This window comes from Accipiter gentilis, chromosome 19 (assembly GCF_929443795.1).
Source record: "Accipiter gentilis chromosome 19, bAccGen1.1, whole genome shotgun sequence".
Classification (NCBI taxonomy): Eukaryota; Metazoa; Chordata; class Aves; order Accipitriformes; family Accipitridae; genus Astur; species Astur gentilis.
In genome coordinates, this window is record NC_064898.1 from 17,834,911 (window position 1) to 17,857,605 (window position 22,695).

The 22,695-nt window shown below is 39.3% G+C and overlaps 2 protein-coding genes across 9 annotated transcripts in view; one reads left to right on the forward strand and one right to left on the reverse strand.

Annotated features, from left to right (window-relative positions):
* Positions 1-22,695, forward strand: part of TAF1D (TATA-box binding protein associated factor, RNA polymerase I subunit D) — an 815,997-nt gene that overhangs the window by 753,003 nt on the left and 40,299 nt on the right. The window lies entirely within an intron of this gene.
* FAT3 (FAT atypical cadherin 3) overlaps positions 1-22,695 on the reverse strand; it is a 327,577-nt gene that overhangs the window by 110,652 nt on the left and 194,230 nt on the right. The window lies entirely within an intron of this gene.

Here is a 22,695-nt window from a genome sequence, read left to right on the forward strand (position 1 = left end):
CACAGCTGGTATCTCTGGAAATGTGAAAGGCAGATGTGCAAGGCACAGGAGAGCTTGCCAGGAGAGAAGCTGTAATTCAGGACCAGTGAAACAGTTCTTTTGTTTAGAAACCTGCAGATGGCAGATGATATAGAAAAAAAAAGAAAGGTGATATAGATGAATGACAGACTGTCTCAATATATGCTTGTCGAGATGTGCCATCAAAAGGCCAACAAGAGGCAAATGTCACAGTAATCAAGATGGGGAAATGGTGAGGACCAGAATTAAAGCTTTCCCAAAGATGAGGCATGGATGCTTGGTCAGCACATGCTTTCCTAAATGCCGAACACTTTCTCCAGTCTACGTGCTGAGTCTGGTATCCAGACACCATGGGTGCAGACATGCTGCTTCTTGCCCATGTGCAACCTGAGCTGGGCCGCCCAGCTACTATCCCCCCTGCCCTTCTGGTTAGATATTGCTGCTCATGATGTGTCAACACAAACTAAACAGAGGATACGACCTCCCAAAGTTGGGATACAGCCATGAAAGCAGCTGAATTTTGACTCTCTGACCAACCATACAAAGTGTTGGTCCATTCACTAAGGGTGAAATATCTTAAAAGGAATGTGATGACATGTTTAATGGGGTCTGATGGCATCAGACAGGAAGAATAATATGAACTTTATATACCACTTTTATGGTGTAATCCTAAGCATCGCTGCTGTTTTCCCACAACCTACAGACAGCTCCATTGCAGCTTTCTTCATAAAATGAGCATTTTCTGTCAGGGATCTGCATTTACCCATTGGCTTTAATGTTTATGACTTTACTGAACCATGTCAGCCGATACACATATAGGTATCGGTTACCTGCAAATTTCTTTGCTAGTGTAACAACATTCACACATCCCTTACAATGCTTCCCTCAGCTGGATGGACTAGGAGAAGATCTCCTGAAATTCCCTCTACTTACATCAGACATGTTTTTCGAGAAAAACACACAAAAATATCTCCTTCTGCAGAATACGACAAATTCAGCATAATAACAGGACTTTCAAAATCCAGGCAAGGCAAGTTCCATTTTTTTCTGCAGGACCTACTTCAGTCGGTTTGGTCTATAGACATTAACTCTACCTTTCCTACAGGACTGAGAGATACTCTTTCATATTCATGTTTATGTTCAAGTCCACGGATCAGCTACAAAGAGATTTCCATAGCAGCGGACCTTCTCAGTGAAAACCAAGGTCAACACTAACTGTTAGCATACAACAGCTAATGTTAGATATGAAAATTTCTTCTTTTTATGACCATGGAGAAGGCATGGAGATGTCTGCTGTGAAAGTATTGGCTAAAACGCAGCGTCAGTCTAGCAGACCTCAGCGCTGCTGACAAAAATCATTTTGCCTTGAGACAGTCCGTCCTTCTATGAATTGGACTGTGACACTTAACTGAAGAAGGTTTAGCTCTTGAATTTTTTCAGAATACGAATGCAACTGTGAGGACCACCCTCCTGAAGTAAAAGCACAATATTGAGTCTCATTAACAAAAGCTCATGACTTCCAAGATAATTATTAACTCAGCTGGAGAGAGTAGCTAGCAGGGATCTTACTTCAACAAGTGTAACAAGACAATCAGCAGGTGTTTAATGTGAGTTTATCAAGCCTTGAAAAGAACAAGAATCTTCTTCCATATCATTGCCTGGCAGGAAGAAGTACTCAGACTACCCAATTTTTAAAGTTAAGAGGAACTGCCACATTAGTGTCATTACCATTGCAGAATGCTGAAGATGTCATATTTGCTTGTTTATTTTCGTTCGTGTGATAACTGCTTAATGCAAAAAGAGCGAGCTGAGATGCCTGCATCTCATCTGAGGAGTGTGCATAATGCAGTTTTCAGGTAAAAGTCTCTCCCTTCCCCCAACCAGAAGTGCCAATTTTGCTTCAGAAAACTTTAGAAAAGAGAATCTGGTTGAGTTACTGGAGACAGAAAAATGATCAAAGGGAGCCTGAGAGCTGAGGCATACCCCTGCTGTTAGTGACTAATGGGTTTGTTTCTTCTGCCAATGCGCAAACGAGCTGCAATACCTATTGTAAGAGTCTGGAATTCAGCCCAAGTAAGAGAAATAAAAGATTATAAAGGAGAGCTCATTGAGGGATGAATGGAACTTTAAAGTCAAATACACTGAATTACTATCTCTGCCTACTTCAGAGAGAGACTAAGTTTGCAGCTAAATTCTTACAAGGAAATATTTTTTCTGAAATGCATGATATTACTGAACTACGCATTGGATTATTGCTACAAAGTGAAGGCAGCATAGCTCAAAGATATACAGAATAGAAGAGAAAAAAAAAAAGGTACATAAGTTTTTTGGTTTTTTTTAGTTCAACACAAATACTGAGTTAGCTGTAGCAAACTAGATGCCTTTTTCTTCTTATCCTTTACTTGGCAACTGTGGAAAACAAGTGGGCAGCTGCTTATTTTACTTCTCCTAATAGAATGTAGTGCTGTCCTAAAAGACAAATTACTTCAACACTTCTTGTAGGAAAGAGTGCCAATCACATCAGTATGATCAATCTTTCCTTATTTCCCTTACAGTGTGCTAATCTGGGAACTCTTGTTTTCAATCATAAAAAAATTAATACATTCACTCTGGCCAGCTATGAGAAATAAATAATTTAGAGTACATTTTAAATACAGATCATCACTGACACAAACACTCTAGGTGGCTGATTAGGAAAGTCAATGGCTTCCAGCCACATTCAAGCTAGAAAGCGATGCATAATGGTCTGTTATACCATTTGAGAATTAACGATGACATCAGGTAATTTCAACACTGTATTGCCAAAAGACAGGAAGGAAGGAAGGCAGGCTTTTTCATTTGGAGTTAAATGCTCCCTGCAGTATCTGCAAACCTAAATATTAGAAGAGCGTGCTGAAGAAAGTCTTAGAGGCTTCAAATCTTAACTTTTGTCAGACTCACAGTACTGACACCAGTAGATGGTAACCAAATGACCTGGCAGAATGAAATATTACAATGGGTGACTTAAAGGTCCAGAAATACTGCTGCTGCTACTGCTGCTACCACTACTACTACTACTACATTTATTCTGTGTCATACTTTATTCTGTGAGCTTTTTGAAAAATGAAACAGTAAACAAGAGTCATAAACTCTGAAAAAAGACTTATATTTTAGCTTTAGTAGCAACAGAAGGAAGGATCTGCATAGCTCTTGACAGTGACTCTAAAAGAAAAACAGTGATTTTCCATGGGCATTGCTTTTGAAGTTCATTACAGTTTGGAGATCCTGGCAACCTTTGTGCATCAGGCTTTATTTATAGCGTTCTTCAATCAAAGCATGCTAAGCTAAATGCAGAACCAACAACTATGCCATTAAATTCCCAGGACAACAGAGCAGCCTCTCCTATGTTGAAAGAAACTGCTTTAGGCAATCTGAGAAAGTATGTATCGCCCCCACTTTTCACTGAGTAAAAATAAAACTATAGTCCTCAGGAATGTCAAGCTCATATAACTTTGCTTTTGACAAACTGCAGATAAAACTTTGCCCAGAAGTGACTCTAAGCTGATCACTTTCCAGAAATCCAAATGTGTCTCCTACTTCCATTGGTGGGGTAAAATACAGAAAACCTTCACCTCTACTGCCTAACAGTAGCATGTAATCACTAATGATTCAGCAGAAATCATCTGGTAAGAAAAAACATTGCTCAGGACTTTTCCTGACCTTCTAGGTGATAACACCACCATCAGAACCGGTGCTTGAAACTGCATATATCATATCCCACATTGTGCAGTTTGCAAAGTTTGTTAACTAGAAGATTAGAAAATTTGAGGTGATCACAGTAGGAACAGCAACCTCAGTCTCCAAATAACAACTGTAAAGGTCTTTTGAGTGCATCAACTTCCTTTCTTGGTTCATGAGGTTACAATAATGAATCTTGCTACCCCAGCATATAATGAAAGAAAAATTTGGAAAGCAGAAGAATACACTCCAAATAATCCTGTGATAATATCTGGACCCAAGGACATTTACACACCTTCAGACTGATCCCTTACAAACAAGATAAAGACTGATATGTGATTGCTTAAAAATAATTTTTATAGGCATATGGAGCCTCTTTAGGAAAAACCTATTACTAAACAGAAGTGTAACTACCCTCATAGTCTCTAAATGAGAAAGAAGATAAAAGTTGTGTATTGATCTTCACAGTAGACTTTGAAGAAGGTGTTTAGCTCCTGCTGATAGTGAAGATTACAATCAGACAGTTTTGTGAACAGAAAATGAGGAGTAGTCAAATCTGAGAATATTTCATTTCAAGCAGCTTTAAATAACACAAAGCTTGCAAATTAAGATATTTATGCAGTTTAATGTTAGCAGTAATCTCTATGTCAATTGCAATTTCATTCATACCTGAGTATCTACTTCAGCCATTTGTGGATTTTGGTTTTCTTGTGATAAGAAACACCTGTGATCAAATATTGATAAGTTCCCCTCTACCAGATCTACCTCCACAGATAATGCCCTTCTCCAAAAATCTTATCTCAGCACTCAGGAAATACAGTAGCTCTCAGATTCTGTTTCTGCGCTTCAAAAGAGGTGTGCATCAACTTCTAAGCTTACTGCACTGCCCTTTTCTCAAATATTCAATTACCCTTCATTTTCTATCCACAAAGGTAGCTTGACTCTCATCTTCACTATAAGCAGGAACCAAACACCTTCTTCAAAGTTTCCTCAAAATTATGAAGATTGTCACACGTCCCCAATCTTTTCTTTTTCATACTAGACAGTCAATACGTGTAATCATGTGAGAAAAACATTCTGGCTATTAATAAAGACAGAAGATTTTGTCCATGCTTCCAAGATCTTTTCCTAATATTAATAATTTATTTTATGTTTTAATTATCAGCAGAAATGCTGTGCTCAAAAATATATACTGATATATTGCCAAAATTTAATCAAGCTATAGTACTAGTCACCATGGAGTTAATTAATCAAGCAGCAAAACGGTATATACTTTACATCATTGCTTGGCTGTGCAGCTGTATCAGTTTGCAGTAAAGGTCCCCAGACATTCAAACTGATGGGAAATGAAGGTACAGAACTCTTTTAGCAGAAACTCTCAAATTCGGTGCAGGTGATTTCCTGTGTGTGGCAATAGCCCTCCATCTATTTTGCAGTAAGTCAGCAGCAGCGCTGCCTCATGCTAACGCGGTACATGCTGTTGAAGTTCCTCTAAGAAGAGACAGTAGGAGAAGCTTGCTCTGCCTGCCCTTAGAAATACTGTGGCATGCAGTTTCTGTTACAATAGAGTAATAACTTCAACTAAAACTTCCAGTCTTCAAAGGAAATATCATCTTCTCTCCTAAACTATAATATTAAAACTTACTTCTAAACAATTTTTGTCGTGCCAACAGCCAATGCCTTCTGACGTAGGATGAAACACCCTTAGGTCACCTAAGGCTCTGTGATGGTCAGTCTTGAAACAATACTGTTACTACTAAGGAAGTAATACATTTATTTGGCCACCAATGAGATGAAAGATAGACATTGTAATTCCTTAAAGTTATTTACTTTATAGGTACCGCGTATCCAAATTCTGCCCTGCTATATGAAGCAGAACCAAGTATTTTCAAAAGAAAGATAACACTTCTTTTTTTTTTAAATTGCTCTAGCAAGCAGCACTCAGTTGTGCTAACAGAGGATGACACCACCTTGTCCCTGGCAGAAAGGCAGATTAAGATGCATCCAGCCCCATCTCCAGCTCCTCCTCCAGCCATTTGTTCTTCCCCTGTCATCAGTTTGCAGCCACCTTCACCCGTCAATAAACTGTTGGTGCATCTGTGCTACGAACAGGGCTACTGAAATAATCAGGGTTTAAAACAAACTGCCAAAAGAAAACAAAATCCCCCAAAAGGCAGATGGTTAACGAGTGATGGCAGTGAGAGAGCAAAACAAGGAGAGGCATGCCAGGTCCCTAAGTCAGGCTGGGGGAAATTTCTTAAGATGTTTTTGCCACTGAAGGAGAACGCATTGTGTAACTACGATTTTGGTGATGAATTCTGCAATTTCACTACAGATAGTAACTTACTCTCTGCACCTCCCCTAAAAAAAAATCCCTACTGTAGAACACATCACTTACCAACAAGCCTTTGATCAATACCAAAGTAAGCAAAGCCAAAACCAGAGATGTCAAGATAAAGGACTTTGTGTCCTGTCAGTAATTGCTGAAAATATCCAGTTTCCTTCTCACGCTATTTTTCCACAATATGCAAGAAATAATGAACGCTCTCCATCCACACATACATGCAAAACATTTCAAAGACAGTTTTATAGCTGATAGTCTGACAAGTAGCCTATGACATTTAAATGCAATTTAGTTTTTTCAGGGCAAAAAATGAAGCTTCTACAGTTTTATGTTCAAAATAAAGCTTACCAGTTAAAAACTTGATTAATAAAAAATGGATTTCTTAGCCAAGTAGAAAGTATATAAAATCAGACCTTTAAGGGGTACAGCTTGTTCCAAATTTTTGATCCTGTAGAGATATTCTAAATTTATAAAAGGCAAAAATGGACATTTTAGGCCTCAGAAATTTATCTGGCTTTAGTGAACTAAAGGAAGACACTCAGGAAGATTGCTGTCACCATTTTCATTAATCTAAAAGGTAAAAATAAAGATGTGATTTTTTTTTTTCTGATATTCATGTTGTTTGATAGAAGTTTCTTTGGTTAGCAATGAGGTGCAAAGCAAAATTTTAATCAACTCAGAGGACAATATGATAGCAATTACTCATGCATGTTTGAATAAAGTAATTTTTGTAGTCAGATGAAGAATACATCCTAAAATACCAAACGAGCTAGTATAAAAATGTTCAGAAAATCAGTTTGAAAAGTAAAATAAGGTAAAGGAGATAAGCATGAATAAGAAGGTTGGTTGTTGGGGCTCTTCCTAAGGCAGTTTTTTTTAATGACAGTATCAACCTGTTTTTGTCAGACCAGGTTAAAGTAAAACACATCATTAATTGCTTTGATTTTAGCAATAAAGATTTCTACTTGACTTCTTGATGCCTACTTCACAACTTTCTGTGACAAATTAATTTTAGACAGATAATAAGCATTAATTGGGCCGTATTTAATCACAGTTTCATCTAATAGGCAACACAGACAAGCCTTATTATCTCAATCTCCACTTGTCTTCGATACTAAGTGTCCTATAAATATCTACTATCCAGTTTACATTGACATGAGGTCAATTTTACAAGCTGGCTGAGAATCAGCATGAAATTATACACAGGGGAAAAAAAATGCAGATTCTGATTTTGAAGCAAAACTCATACTCTTGGACTACTTTTTTACTTTTTCCAAATTCAGTTTCCAGCTTTGAAGAGTCAGCCTGGAAAATGGACTCGGGTATTATGTCCAGTACAAAAGATGTGAAACTGAAAACGCAGATAATTGTTCTGGTGATAAAGGATGACAGCCATCAGCCCCTTCCCTGATGGGTGCATTAGGACTCTGTATTTCATCCGACATAGTAAAAACCTTGCTTTTTTTTTCACTAAACAAGACTGACACAGCTAAGTGTACATTTAGGGACTAGTTCACTGCAACCCTGCTTTTCATGTAGTCAGCTTAGCTCTCTCTCTTTTCAGCATTCTTTCTGTTGAAACTCTACAAACCTCCACAAAACACCTGAACAGCCTCAGCATCCCCAACCCCACCATGGATGGCAGGGTATGCACACACTGCATGCCTAGAGACACACAGGGCAAGTCTAAAGACAAGAGTTTCCCTGCGGAACCGAGCTCGTGTCGTCTGAGCAGCCAAAGAATTAACAGGTATCTTCCTGGTGGAGAAGGACCTGGCCAGCTCTGAAATCCTCTGACTTGGAAATCAATGGGAATTTTTCCCAATGACTTTGGGGAGAACAGGGTTACACCAAGAGCTCAACAACATCATTTCAGTTGTTTTTCTCGTTCAGCTTCTGCCCAGCCCTGGGATCCAGCTGCATAACTAAGTACCTAAAAGCTGTAAGCCTTTGACTAAAGGGTGGAGAAGATGTGTACCACCACAGCCCCACCACCACTGTATGCATTATAACTAACTGGGAAGAATCTTACTTTAATACCCAGGCAAATGTGGGATTTTCCGTTTACTTTAAAGAAACAGTAATTTCATACATAATTCTTTAACATATTTTTTTCCTGTTGGTTCAATTTGTTACACATATAGCCAGTGATCCTGCGAACAGCAATGTATAAGAATCATTTTCAGAATTCATCAAGACCATACTGCCGACATAAATAAGTAGGTGTGCGTATAGGAACAAGGTCATTTGGGGGTAACGATACAACAGGAAACGCTTTCCCAAAGTTTTAACATTCCAAATGTGTTGCAAAAAACCCCCCCCCAAACATCCTGGCCTAAAAAGTTAATTTCCCTGAGTAACACTCAGAATGCATTAAAAATGTTCAGGTTATTAATATTAATTAATCAATTAATACTATTATAATTAATTAATTACACAGTGCCTGGAGTCCTGGAAAGAGAACTTCATGTGTCTGAATAATAAGAAGATGGCACTCTACTCCTGCAGTGCAGGAGTAATTTTAAAAGATCGCAACTTTTAAAATATTCTTAGCACTGCGATTCTTCTGCAGAATTAGTCTTTAACATGCATTTGGTTTTCGCAGCCACAGGATGGCATTCACTGCTGTGCAAAGGGTCAGTGAAATGTAAGTAGAGCCTCGGAAGTGTACTTTCCATCTGGGGAAAGGAAATATTTAATAAAAAATGATTAATATAAATTTACTGCTTTCTACTGGTGACAACCATTTATTCAAGAATGTAATATCAAAATCCTACTATGCACAGCCCTTAAGGTTCATGTTCTTACTGTATGGACACCAAGGCTCTCGACACATACTTATCTTGCCTGACTTCAGGAGGCTGGGACCTTCTAGAAATACAGAGCAGCAATTCCAACTTTGGATACCAGCAACTGCATAAAGCACTTCAGTTTCGCTTCCATGGAGTCACAGTAACTCTTTAATGGATTTATATAGGCTCATAATTTACTGTTTATTTTCCCATTAGAGCAGTATACGGAGTAGGTGTTGACACATGGCATACCAACGGGAGGACAGTTGGACCAAACGAATGGCCAAGGTGACCGATAATTGGATTGCAAATGTCAAAGAGTGCGGTTGAAAAGCCAGGTATATCAAACCGCACATACTTTTCCCAGTTGTGAAATGAAAGTTAAGAGCAGGGACAATCAGCTACAAGTAGTTACGATTTATAGAGTTGGGTTTGAAGTCAGCGGCAAGCAGCATCCAATTAACTTCAGTAGAGATGTCTAACACCACCGGTAAAACGACTGGATTTAGAGTGATGAGCAAGAATGTCAGACCGAGAGACAACCTAGTAAAGTTATTAACCTTTGTGAGGTTGCTCCGCTGATAATGTGATCTGGGGGACAATAAAACACTGCATGAGACAATATGCCCAATTTGATAGTGCAGGACTGATATATGGGAGAAGGAGGAGAGTTCTCCTGGATTCATTTTATGGGCTTCCAATTAGCCCTCACTAGGTGAAGGGAGCGAAAGGGGGGAAGCTGAAAGCATCCCTCTAATGAGTCGCTTTGTTGGTTTGTAGCAGAAGAGATCGAAAAAGGAAAGCTTTAGGAGCCGCTTTGCTTTTGAGATTGTCTCAGGAGCTGTTAAAGGGGCTGGGTACTTTGTTGGAAATAGCCGTGAGAAAGCTCCAGAATTATGGGAGCTCTTGAACAGCACAAGTGCATCCTGTCAGGATCGGTGCAGGAGCCGTGATCCCTTGGCACAGGGCGATTAGATATGTCAGCCCCATGCGCTAATCCCCGTGGTTAGATGCTGGGGTCAGGACCACAGGTGCTTGCTCACCATGTGGAGCCCTGGCCAACACCATCTATAGACGCTGCCACTGCTTCCTTTGAAAAATTGTATACAAAATATAAATACACTTGTTCTCCAAAAGTGCATCCTGTTTCAGAAATGAGGGTATTAAGAGCGGGTCTAATCCATGGATTACTGACTTGACAAAATATCTAAATCTTGCTTACAGGCTCAGTGAGGCAAAGGCAGTTTGTCAATCAAGTAAAGTTTAAGATGCAATTCCTGTTTTGCTATGTAAGTCTGGTGAATGTGTGCTCAATAACCTTTAGAAAACAGAGCATGAGTGTGTGATTTATTCAGCTACTGTTTAGGCACGCGAGGGCTAGTGGAGCGTATTGCACTCCAGAGAAACCGGGGAGGGTGTCTCAGGTTAGGAAGTCCCAGGGTAGCTCTCAGTCCATGCTACAGCGTGGAGAGGGAAGGGACAGCAAATTAGCCCTGCTGGAACTGAACGAGGTACTGGAAACACAGCCCACAGCTCAGAGAAGGGTAATTTGCTCTGTCAAGAAGCAGGATAAATGACTGCCTCACACTGAGCACCGTGCTGCAGCGGCAAGGATTTCTTTCGGGAGCTCAGCAGCTCGCTGGAAGTTGGGTGTCCCATCGCCGGCGTGATCCATCACCAGGCACCCTCCCTGTGCTGCAGAAAACCAAAATCTTCTGTACACGTCAGACTTCTTTTTATTAAAAAGGCCACCGCTTTCAATTGATACTTTCACACTGAGAGTTGGATATTATGCGGATTAAATGCCTGAAGAGAAGGCATGTAAGGCAAATATTATTTTACTTTTTAAAATGCCATTCTCTGGCTGAGGTGCTACAGTTAAGACTGCACTCAGGCAGTATCTAGCGGTTTGCAAGAGAAATAGTGAAAGATCCCTAACTGTACATACTCTTGGTAAATGCCAATGAAAAAAAAGACAAAACCTGGGCTTTAGTATTCAATTTAATCCCACAAACATACGCCCAAAGCCACACACACAGAGTTTGTGCAGGTCCATTCGAACAACAGGGTTTTGGTGAGGAGGATAAGGATTATAGGCAAGTGACCCTCATGTATTAGTTAATATTTTTATTCCTTCTGCTATACGTTGTGGTCTTGACACCAAGCTAACGCACTCACCTCACTGCCCTCTGCATCCCTCTCAGTCAACAGAGGCCGTGCCATTTTGGCATACTTTGATGTATCACATAAAAAAGCATCATCTCTGCTTAGCTAAAATGTGCAATCTAAAACTTGTGACTTTCTAGAAATTTTCTCAGCGTTTTTTAAACTGTGGTCATGTGTTTGTTTGTTTTTTAAAGTGTGGCAATATAAAAACACATGTTTAAATACTCCATGTTTTTTTCAATTAAGTCTTTAAAATAGCTGTTTGGCCTTGAGGGTTAAGAACACATTTTTATTTATACAACACCTTAAAAATTATCTGGAGGGATAGTGGAAGGAAACAAGATTCACAGGGAAAACCAAATATATTTGAGGCTATGACAGAAAGTATTAATAAGCTCTTTGTTGGTATTTGAATTAAAGATAACATGCTGGTCCTCTGAAAAGTTGAAGCCATAAACTGACAGACTGCTATTAGTAATATTTGTATTTTTTACTTTCCCAGGGAATGTGAGAAAAAATAATTCATTATTTTGCTTCTTTTTGCTCTCAATTATTCATGTTAATCCTTGCTTTTGAATATTTAGAATACTCCTTGCCAAAGAAAGTATTATTTTTTGCCAAAACATAAAATGTACTCTAGCACTGCTATGATAACATTTTCAATGTCTCTGTATCATGAGAGATTAGCAAACAGCAATATTACATTTCAGAACGAGGAGATTAATCTGTTTCCTGACAACTGAAATTTGTTAGGCTGGGAAAAGAAAATTACCACTTTTGAGGGCAGATTTCATAGCACTTGATGCTTCAGGGCCTTTGTACTTTTCTGTTTAAATCATATCTTCATAAAAAGCAACAGAATTGTTTGGTCTCTGATTATTATCAAGCTGAAGTCAGATAAGAAAAGCATTAGGATTCTTATGTTCCATGATAATATATTAAGGGAGAAAAAAGGTGTCAAATATGCTTATTAAACTGATTCTCAACCCGATTAGAGGTTTTCTTATCTCTAGGTGTCTAGTAAATACTTTAATTTGTGTCATGTTACAAATTATGCTGAATACTCCAATCTTATTTCAGCACATTTCACACAATGATGCACTTTTGCCATAACAAATTATTTTTAAAATAAAAAAAATAAACTCTTTTTTCAGACTAACATGTTCTTGCAAGACATTTTCCTTCCCTTTCCAGTATGTCTTTTTTGCTCAAACTGAAAGTTGAAGGATTATGTGGCGGAAGGACAGAGTGCCAATCTGGGAATATGAATGAACAGATACAGAGGAAGAATACATAGTGTTGAAAGACGTTACAGGATATGGGAAGGAGACTGTAAGGGATGTGATGAGACTCAAAGAAAATGTGCATTCAAGGTATACTAGGAAGAGGTTATCACCAAGTGCACGGATGGACTAGTGAGAACAGTTTTGGGGAATGAAGAGTCTTCAGTACATCACAAGACTGGAAATTATGAGACCTTGGATGATAAGAGCATTAACAAGGTGGAGACAAAAAAAAAAAAAAAAAAAAAATCAGAGGAAGAAGCACTGAGAAAACCCAGATGATGTTACCCTAGACTGACACTATGACTCAGGGGAGTAGACCTCAAGAATAAGGATGATCTTGACCATGATGAAGAGAAGAAAAGAGAGCTGTAAGGAAGACAGTAAAATCTAATAGAATTTGCAAAAGGAAAGAGTTGTTCCAGTTTTTCCCTTGCAAAGAGGCTGCTTGTAAACTGAAGGGCTCACAAGTGAAGACGATCTGGGGAAGGGATCTCTTAAGCTGCGGGTGTCCTGGGAACAATCTCCAGTCAGACTCCATGGACCCTGCAACAGCCTGTGATCAAAGAACTTGTCTCAAACCAACCCAAAGGCCACTCAAGTCAAAGAAACTGGAGATTTACTGTTGGGATCCCTGCACGACATATTGCAGGGTGGTTTGATTTGGTATATATAAATGGTGGCGGCAAGTGAAGTCACTGTGAAAATATTGCAGAATTAACTTTTTTTAAGAGATAACAAGCATGAATTCTGAACAGCTGAGTACAGATCACCCTGGGAGAATGGACAAACGGATGCAAAACTTGTTTAAGGGCATGTTTCTAAATGATGGATTAATGAAAAGGCATACTAGGATTTCCTAAACCCAGGAAGGATTTTAGTACAGATGCAATGTATTCCTAACTGAGGAAGAAGATGCTCCCCTGCCTTAAATGCACCGTTCAGCTTGGCCTTACCCAGGAAGGCAGGAAACTGAGACGTCCACAAAATGTGTGTGTGCATGCATGTGTGTGTGTGCTCAAACACTTACAGACATAAATTAACAGTCTGGCAGCTGATGGGTATTGCAAATGCTACAGAAAACATGATATAGCACTAAAGCAGACATGCTTCAGATAACACAAAGGCTCTGTACATCTGAAATAGATTCAAATCATGTGAAAGATTTCCTGCTGCTTCTGCAGAAGATTAAACATTGGTACATTCATAAAACAAATGGGAAGATTTAGCAAAGCAGTGTGCCCTTCACAATGACTCTTTGTCTCTCCAAGTACCGAGCCTGGCAAAAGAGACACCCTGAAAGGGTATATCCAACCAATTTGGGCCTGGTAGGTGGGCTCCAGCCCACAAAAGAGAGCTACAGATCTTAGGAAACATACAATGGAGAAAAAACCTGTTAACCCTGAGCTAATCTGTGAGTTAATCCCTCAGCAAGAAAGCAACCTTAGACCAAACTGCTAAATCCTGACAGAAAAGAAGAACTTGGTATAGATTCATCACAGAATTTGCCTACACAAGCTTAGCATGAGGAATGATTTATAGAACGAGAAGGAAGACCATTAATATATTCCTCTCTGTTTCAACAGCATTTAACACATGGGTGCAGACCTAATTTTCAAACCACACAGTAATGTTTGGTGTTTTAATAATACTTTTCCATCCCATTTGCATTGATCTAATGCTCTGCCATCTCGTAGTTCTGCAAACAGAGCAGAAGAAACAGGTGTTGGGTATACTTTAAATTGCTTTTCTCTCATGTGTTCACTCATCCACTACCAGACATACCTGGGGAAATGCAGCCATGGGTGCCTATGTCTAATTCTCTCATTCTGGGGATTATCAGTGATAACTTCAAGAAAATCATTGCTACTGAAGCCGGACTAAGCACACCACTCAGGGTAAGCAAAGGAACTCAGCGAGCCCTTAGGATAATAAGTAAGACTTTCTCTTCTCCACAGTCACATCACGTACATCTTAACATAAAGCCAGTTAACCAAAAGGTCACTTTTTTGCACTACTTGACTTCACAACTGCATGATGCTAAGTCCAGTGAGATTTTAATTAGGTCCAGATGGTCAAGGAAATGCTGATACACCTCTAGGCTCCCAGGAGATGCTCAGGACCTTGCAGGGTGGCAGCCCGCAGGCTGGATTTGCTGCCTGGCACAATTCCACCTTCTCTGTTACGCCTTTAAAAGAGGTGGAAAATGCTTGATAAGACAGCACACGAAGCCTATACACTGAGTATCTCCTTCCGCGCTTGCATGCAATGAGGTGCTTAAAGCCAAGACCTGCTGCTAGATTGCTGTGGGTCCACAAGAAAAATCCTAAAAGAGGCATTTGATGCCCAGCATGAAAAAGCCGACAGTGCTGTGCTTTGTGGATTTTCATTTCTTCATTTCATGACCCAACAGTTCAGGTCAGTGATTCATGAAATCTGTAAAACAAGCTCCCTCCCCTTTGCAAACTCCAGATATATGCAAATCATTCCTTAACTAAGGCAAAGCTCTAGGGAACCAGAAATGTGATTTTTCTAATAAGACACAACAACCATGGTAGACCGCAGCGTGTGAACCAAAGCCCTAGCCCTGGACAACTCTGTTCTTGCCATGCTCTTCAAAATATGAACCTGAATTAGTACTCGCAAAATCATCTCTATCTTTATATTGGGTTGACTTTTCATCTAAATGGCTAATAGGTTTTTAAACCTGGATCGTAATATCAATTGTTCCCTGCCCATTTCTAGCAGACTCACTGTCCAGTGAAACATGATTTTGTGGAAAATATACCTGAGGCAGTATTCCACTGTAGATGGTGAATCTGCCATTGTATATATCGACTAACTGGGATAATCAAATCTCTTCCATAAGCTAAGGAGTGACTAAATAATAAATCACCTACGCTTTTTTATTTTAATACCCAAATAAATTAACATAAGCTTACAATACATCTATAAAAGGTCTATAAACTATTTGACTAATTTCTATAATTGTCAAGCATTCGTAACAGAAACCCAAAGTTTTGCATGTTGAGTTACGAAGATTTTTGATTTAGGAAGTTCATTACACATAGAGAAGAGGACTGCTTTTCTTCATTACTATTGGTATCCTGAATCAATAGAATGGATTAACCAAACAAGTGTGAGATTTTTAATGTTGGACTAAATAAGAAGTTCCATACAGTATCGGATTAACTGGATGATTTAAGCACTCTCCAAGAGAGGACAGAATCAGATACTTGGATATAAATGATGCACTAATTGAGCTGCCGGTAGTGTGTTTTTCCTTGACATCATCCTGGTGTTAGCATGTGCAAAACATTCTTGAGAAAAACATTCTCATCTTGAAAGAGTTCAAAGAATTAGATGAATAGTATCTAAAATAATAAAGACTGAAATTAACCACAAGCACAAGGCAAAAAGCAAACAAAGCTTCCTCAGAGTTGACTTAAAGTCTACAAATTTTGTGGAAATGTCATAGACATTCTTTGCACATCCAGTCTCTCAAAGCTATTGGTATTTCATTGAATAACTGGAATGAGCTGAGGTTCACTGCTACTACTGATATATGCGGACCCATTCTTGCCCCTTGTTTTTGGTATGTATTACGTCATCAGAGTTGTGTGCACTTCCCACTGGCTACCTGAATTTAACGTGGAATATTAAGGAATTTAAATACACAACTCTTTTTTTTTTTTAATTCAAATTTATTTCACCCTATTATTATCATTTTATGAAGAGTTTTTTCTTATTTAATAAGAAAACAAAATTAAAATTTCACATGCATGAAGAAGAATGTTATTAAATTTTTCCCAATGCTTAGGCTTTGTCGTCTGTGTTACTTCTTAAGTCACTATCTAAAATAATAAAGGGACATCTGGGAGCTATTGAAATTTGCAATAATCAAAGAAAAGAGAATAATCCGTAAAAACACCATGCCTTAATTATTTTGCAGTTTAAAATTCCTGTTCGTATCTCTTGCACAGAGGCCACTCAGTTAACAAGTGAACTAGAACTAGTAGCATTTTCAGTGATGCACATGATAATTCTTCCTATTATCAGATCACATTAGTTAGAGACAACAGTCTAATGGAGGAGACCACTTATCACTGCAGACAGATGAATCACACCAGGACTTTTCCCATATTTTGCTGTGTAAGACTTTCTGCCTGAATACACATGAGAAGCAGTGTGCAATGTCATATGCAAATCTGTCTCTGAAAGAGAGTTTTAACCCCCGGTCATCTCCTGCCTTTGGAAAGTTGTTGTCTATTTCTGAAAATAGCACTCGATGGGAAAAAAAAAAAATAATCAGGAGGCAAAGGCGAAGGGGGGCAATTGGAGCCCCTGCATCTCTAGAAAGCTGGTGCAGAATAACAACTCCTGAAGAACACAGGGCGCAGGATGGAAATCTGCAGCGTGGGATGAGCAAGCTCAGCATGTGCCTTCTACGCCGGGAACTCGGGCCTCTGCTAGATCCACCACCACACTGACCTAGCCCACAGGAGGCTTCCCCCTCTGCTGATAAGCCCATGGAGAGGTAGTACTAGATGAACATGCTTTTGACTCTTTTTAGAACTGTTTATTTTCTTCCCTTTCTTTTCTCTTTAACCTTTCTTTTCTTTTTTTTCCCTTTCTTTCCTTTTCTTTTTATTCCCAACTTTGAAGCCGATAGTCAAGTTCAGTGTGTCACCATTCGAAACTGACATCATGATACAGCTTTCATTGACTTTCTAGAAAGTTGCCTCTACGTACCTACTGTTCCACTAAAAATCCTTTCAGGTGTCCTCAAAATAATAAAAAATAGTTCTCTTATTTCCAGCAAGCACAGCCAGTAATAATTTTTAAGCTCAGGACGGAAATAAGAGGCTGTTTACCTATTTTTTTTAATTTCCCTTGCATCATCTGATAGGCTTCAATGTTACAAAAGGAAAGGCGTGTGCCTTTGGAGCCATTTAAACCTCAGACAAAATGTTCAATCAGACACACTGCCTCATTTTTACCCCATCACCAGCATGTCACTGAGAAAAAATGCAGCTTTCTCTGCCAAATGTGGGCAATGCTAAAGATCCATGAAACAAATGCTTACACAGATCCGTAATCCAGGATTTAAGCAACCAATGTTCTGTAGAGCACTATTCAGCTACATAAACCCACTGAACTTCAGCTTTTGTACTTCTCCTGTAAAAATATACATGAGCATATTGCCACACGGCTGCCTATATTCTTCAGAAAACGCTGCGGTTTCTCACAAAGGACCACTGACTTCAGGCAACACCACTAGCAAAGGCTACAGCCTAACTGAATAGGCTGAAAAGCAAAACAAGGTTAAATCTGTTAAATTTCTTGCGTGGGAGATGCTAGAGGAAAAGAGGAGGATGGCAGAGAACACAGCGCCGGTCCAACAGTGAACCACCAGCGTGGTGTTTGTGGGAAGAACTGAGAGGCAGCGCTATTTTAAAATGCTACTTTTTGAGATTTTAAACCCCGTCTCCCCTGCAAACTCTGGCCATGAAGTTTCATGCAACAATTTTCCCTGTGATATTCCAGACCAAATTCTAAGTGGAATAAAATGATAGTCCTTCCATCAAAATTCCCCTCACAATTACAACTTCCCATTAAACAAGCAGAAATTTGAATTCTTTTTAGAAGGGTGCAATTACAGCAGATTATTATGCTTCCCTCTAATTACTGCATATAAATACATACCATGTAACACAGTTTATTGTACCCTGTTAGTGTACTTACAGTAAATAGAAACCAATATGCTTCATTCAGCCCATGTATTTTGACACATCAGATTTACTAATTTATCTTCATTACAACCCCTTGCACTGTTACTGACATCCTTCTCAGAGCTACACTCAAGCATCACAGCAGGAAGATTGATGAGGCTTGTATATACTGATTTGCGACAAAAGCAAGGCACTTGAGAGGCACTGTTACTATTCTGATAGCACTAAGTTGGCTAAAAATTAGCTGCACTAAGCCAACACTCTGCTTCCACTTCTCCTCCTCATTAATTATGGTACATGACTTGGACCTTGAAAGGCTAAGGCTGTTGTAACAGTATTTTTAAACCTATTGTCTTCAGCTGCTTTGTCACTCTTGAAGAGATTTAAAGTTCTGACCATGCTTATTAGCAACTATTTTTATTCTTTAGAGACGCTTTGAACAGACAAGTTTTCCACCATGACAAATGTTAAAAGATAATTTCTGAATGAATCTAGAGTGGCAAATCTAAACATATTTTAGAGGAACAGAGAGATACTATGGATACAATTTTCAAAACTGGCTAAATGACTTAAGAGCCTGTACCACATGTACTCATCAAGGAGAGACTAAATTATCTCAGCACTTTAAAAGCGCCAACTTTATATACCATTATCAAGGGGAAGAAGTCATCTCTCGCTACAGATAGTTTATCCTTCCAATCAAAAGTTTCAAAGACTGTTGCTAGAATTGCACACTGAACCCTAGAACTCTTTTGTTTTATTCTTTTGCTAAATATAAGTCTTGCTCCAGAAATTTCCAGCAAACTGAACTCCCCAGCAGTGGGTGTGATTTGCGGAGGCTTTCCATGTTGGAGGCATAAGTAACCCGGCATCTGCAACAGCGCATTCAGAAACCGCTCAAGGTGAGAAAGCAGGCGCTCAGATTCACTTTCCAGGCTGAACACGCAAGTCAGTGAAGTGTAGCCTGGATTCAACAATCCTCTGCCATCAAGCTGTACATGTACACTGGAAAGCAGATGAGGAATTACTCCTATTCTGGACATCTCAAAATCAGCTGACGCAACACAACAATGCAGATCCTACATTAAATGGTTTAATTTTCATGCTTATTATTGGACCTCCATCCGTCCAGCAGTTGTTTGCATAAAATCACAGCAAAATCACTAGAGTTTGTAAAGTAGTCAGACCAGGATTAGGAGGCATCTGCAAAAAATGTGGGCAGAAAAAACAGCCAGACTATTTTCTGTGTTTTTCCATAGCTCAAACTCCACTAATAGTCTCCAATTCTAGCTTCATCTTTTTTGCAAATTACCATAATACAAGAGCAGACAGAGTTAAGTGTTAACATAGAAATTATTAGAAGACAACACCCAGGAGAAGGAAGTAAAAGAAGGAAAGGAGAGGATGATGTGGCCAATTATTGAAGGAGAATAAAGACAGATCACCTGAAACCTGCAATTGCACGTCACTTGGAAATACATTGCTATTTTCATTTACTTGAAAGAAAGCAGGTAACTCTCAGAATTACCTTTCTTGTTTTAGATGGATATTTAAATACTTCATCCCAACTACAGAATCTTTAAGAAAGTCTGGGAAATCAAGCAAATGCGGCTCGCTTTGTGTGAGAAAGTAATGTAATGAAGTGGTCATTTTTTCTTCCATTTCAGGCAGAACCATTCCATTAGTAAGAATCCACTAAAGCAAGAGACCATACTGTATAATGTCCAGTGACATCCAATTTAAACCTAAGCAGAAAAATTCTACCTGATAACAAGCACTGAATAAAACCTGCAGCCTTGCAAGACATTACAAATGTGTCAAAAAAAATAAGCCCTCAATTTGGGAGCTGAAAAAAAATAGCATTGACAATGCCACAATCAATGAAAAAGAAGAAATAATTTTTTTTATCTCACCCCCAAAATCCCCAAACAAAAAAAACCCTCCCCAAACACCACCACCAAAATGAACAAAAAGTCTCAGTTATTATAAAGGGGAGCCTATTTCTGACTTTCTCATGTGCCTTTTAACTCAGGGTCTAGATATGTTTCTGCACTCACTTTGGCACATACTCTTTGGTAAGTGCAAGTCCTGTGACAGCAGCCTCCAGTACTGTTTAAAAAGTCACAGGGACGCAGGTCCATACATCCAAAGAAGATAATTAAAGGAGGAAGGAAGAAGAGATGCATGGCTGACCTGGGCTCAGTACTTACTTTGCAACAGACTTCTTGTGTACTTACAAGGGGAGTCACTTAGATTCACCTTTCCTAAGCATGGCAGCCTTAAAAATACACATCCAGTCCTCACTGGTAATTTGTGTTTCCTCCGATACGGACAGGGACAGACGACTCCAGAAGAGCCACCCCAAGCCATCACAGGCGGCAGCACTCTCGGGATGAGCATTGGCACTACACACAATTACAATGACTAACACCTGCCATCTTATTTCACCTCATTTTCCTAACAACTTCTGAGAAAGAGGTGGAAATACTGTTAGTAATGGAATTTACTCAGTAAGTACTGGCCGGTATGGGTATTGTGTCCCTGTCAAATTCAGGTAGGGAAAAGACAGGCTTATTAAAAATAACTAAAAAAAGTTGTTTCTAGGAAAGGTCTGTGAGTGCCTCACACATGCGCTGGGCAAAGGGGAGCAAGGGTTGCCAGGCCAAGCACTAATCAGAGCTTTTCAAAGGGAGCCAACTTTGCTCTCTTTTATACCAGACATACTACTGGAAGAAGGGTATAAAATGAAGCCGGAAGGGAAATACTGTACTACTGGGAGACCACGGTTGTCTCGGCAATTAAGGCCTCCCCAGGGGGTTAATTACACACAGACAGCCAGGCATTTTAGAAAACGTTTTCTGAGTGTGCCACAAGAACGAGCACAGCTTGGCCAGCCTGGCTCTGGACCCCCAGCAGCTTATTTGCTGTGGTCCCCAGGAACGTGCCTCCCAAGAGGCAGCGATGGTCAACGTTTCATCAGCAGCTCAAAGGGTCGATTTGGCCATCAGGGCTGTGTCCCCACCAGAGTCCAATTCCCTCTCCCGCACACCGTTCCCAAGCGGATTTTACAACATTCTGGTCCTCTCCCCACTTCTCCAGGATACCCCACTCAGGTGTTTCTCTCCTCCGTAGCCTGCCCTCCACTCCCCATTCAGAAGCCTTGGAGCACCCTGTGACACCAATTTCCCTCTAGCGCATCTTCAGTCCTCAAAATCTTGCAGATGGTTATTGTTTCAAACGAGATAAAATTCAGGGGAAGAATTATATTAACTTGTATTGATGACTAAAACCTAATTCCTATAAGTAATTATTTTTTCTTTTTGCTATTAATAGTAACACTTCCCCATCTATATGGGAATCGTCTGGGAAATGTGAATTTGGCATGTTTCACTGAGGTCTCTGAGGCAAACACATAAATGCAAAAGAGACTTACAGACCTAAGATTCTCATCAATAGATATATTTCAAAATCAATGCCAATTTCATTCAGTTCGCAATCTTCTCTGACAGCATAAACTGGAAAGCTTGCAGTTATTGGAACACATGATTACTTTACTAACTTTCCAACTTAATAAATCCTAAAAAGGGGAAAATCCTTTTATTTCCCTCCATTTATTTATGGCCTGGAATGTGTAAGAATCTACAGTGAATTATCAAGAACGCACACCCCCCACCCCCACCCCCGCGCTGACTTGTACAGTAATAAATTAACTTTACTCTCCCGTGTTCTGCACTAGCTAAAATAATTTGGGATTTCTAACAAACAAAAATAGCCATGGAATATGCAAAAGTATAGTTTACTACATTTTGCTGCCAGATAGTGATTGCACTTGGAACTTTTTTGTCCAGATGTTTTTTAACTTGTATGGATTTGAAGGGATTTCCTAAAATACATAGTAGGAATGATTGATTATGTGGGACAATATGGTTCTTTTTTACTTGTAACAACACAAATCAAGAATTCCTTATTTCACAAATAGACAAGAGAACAGCCTCAAGGATCTTCCACCCAAAGGAAAAAAAACACAGCATGGTGTATAGCAATGTGAAAGAAAACACATGTGGTAAAACCAGTAGTTTACAAGTATATCACTCCAGATCCAACGTATGTGAGCTACTTATAAAGAGAAACATTCATCTAAGGGCCAAGGGAATGTTTTAGACACTCTTTTTAGAGGGCAATTTTTAACTTGAAAATTGTTGCTGATAGTCCCAGTAAGTGAAAGCTACGCAATTATTCCTTGTTTCTGATGATGCAGTGAATGTGAGCAAGGTCAAAGTTTGCTTACATCCAAAAGAATACTTTGTATGTTAGCTCTGAGATGCAAAACTTTAAGGTATTTAATCTGAGAGACTGAAAATCTTGGCAGGGCTGGGGTGATTCCACCAATTTAAAAAAAAATATTTTGCTCTGGATATTCTAAACTTCTGTCACAAATAAAATTTAAGGGCTACAATAAAAGATTTAACTGAAGCAGATTAGAGGTGGAAAGCAAGTGTTGTGCATATTTGTTCACTTTTTTCCCGTGCTTGTGAATTGCAAAATGTTTTATTTGTTCTGTATAATCAGGCAATTCCCAGCTTTGTGCGAGTCTGTCGTACACTGAGAGAAGGGAGAATACCACTCTCCTGGAAGAGGAAGAA